The following is a 1,527-nucleotide window of genomic DNA, read 5'->3' on the forward strand; positions in this document are numbered from 1 at the left end:
CCAAGGGAGTAATAATCTTCCCACTTCTTGTGGTAACAATATTCACTTGCGCGCCTCGTGGGTTGTTCTCGGTTTTGCTAGGAAGCTCTCCCGGTGACCTTTGGTTTAGTTGTTGAGCGAGTTGCCCAAGTTGAGTTTCTATATTATGGATGGATGCTTGCTGGTTCCTGAGCATTGTTCTTGTTTCTTGGATAGCAGCATCGTGGTCACTGTGTCTTTTCTCGGAAGCAGCCACAAATTTAGTTAGCATATCTTCCAAGCTTGGCTTCTTCTCTTGCACCGGCTCCTCCTTTTGGTAAAAGCCTCTTCCTTTTTGTCTATACTTCTCCTCCTTGGCCTTCTTGTACTCTTCGTAAGGCAGCCACTCCTTCTTTTGTTTTCGCCAGTCTTCATCATACCGGTCACCGCTCGAATAGCATACTTGTGCCTTTTTGTTGCCGTGCTCATCTAAATCACAATCCCTAGTGAGGTGAGGTCCATTGCAGTTTTCACAACCCACCCGTATGGCATGGATAGTTTGATCCATTTTGTCCATTCTCCTATCCATGGTTTTTAACATGGCCATGACCGCGGATAAATCTTCAGTAGCAGCGTACGCGGCTCCCCTCGTGACATCATTCCTAGGGTTGTGGTATTCTCTAGAGTGTTTAGAGAATTCTTCAATTAATTCTTTAATCACCGGGGGTGGCTTCTTTGTAAGTGGGCCTTGTGAGTCTAGCAACTGCCGGGTTGTGACATTAACTCCATCATAAAAGATGGAAACTTCTTGCTGGCTGTTTAGATCATGGTGTGGGCAATTTCGTAGTAAACTTTTGTACCTCTCCCATGCTTCATATAAAGATTCTCCAGCTTGTTGTTCAAAGTTTGCAATGGCCTTCTTGAGTTTGGCTATTTTGGATGGTGGGCAAAAGTGATCTATAAATTCTTCCTTCATTTTGGCCCAAGTAGTGACTGACCCGGGAGGAAGTGATTTGAGCCAGTCTTTAGCAACACCCTTGAAGGTTACCGGAAGCATCCGAAGTAGTTGAGTTTCGCGGGTTACATTTGGAATGTTGAAATAGTCAGCAACATCATTTACTTCATCCAAATGTTTGTAGGCATCTTCATGATCTTTCCCATAGAAAGGTATTTCCTTAAGCGCAGCTAGGATATGACCTTTTAGTTCGAAGGTAGCAGTTGCGGGAATTGCGGGTTGCACAAGTCCCGGGCCATGGTCGTCGCGCATCCTCTTCTTCCATTCCCCCATGGGAATTTCATCAATGTTAGCCATAGTGAATGCTAACTCTTCCTCCGATTCGGTTTCTTGTTCGTACGTTGCCTCCTCTTCTTCCTCGGTCTCGTATCCAATATCTTCTTGGATTGGCTCCTCAATTGTCAAGGAAGCGCTAGAAGCTCCTGATTTACTGCTCTTCTTTTTCCCAAAAACAGTCTTCAAGTTGGACAATGGTGATTTCTTTGGTGTGCTTGAACTCTCCACGTCCTTCCCTTTGTTTCTTTTCAATTCGGATTCGGGATCTTCAAACGGAG

At 44.9% G+C, this 1,527-nt stretch overlaps 1 non-coding gene across 1 annotated transcript; it reads left to right on the forward strand.

The window, feature by feature from the left end:
• The first annotated feature begins 779 nt into the window (after nt 1-779).
• LOC128128218 (small nucleolar RNA R71) lies at nt 780-886 on the forward strand. Its single transcript, XR_008226080.1, has one exon. It is a non-coding gene; the product is annotated as a small nucleolar RNA R71 (small nucleolar RNA).
• The last annotated feature ends 641 nt before the right edge of the window (nt 887-1,527 follow it).

The sequence above is a fragment of the Lactuca sativa genome, chromosome 8 (genome assembly GCF_002870075.4).
Source record: "Lactuca sativa cultivar Salinas chromosome 8, Lsat_Salinas_v11, whole genome shotgun sequence".
Taxonomy (NCBI): Eukaryota; Viridiplantae; Streptophyta; class Magnoliopsida; order Asterales; family Asteraceae; genus Lactuca; species Lactuca sativa.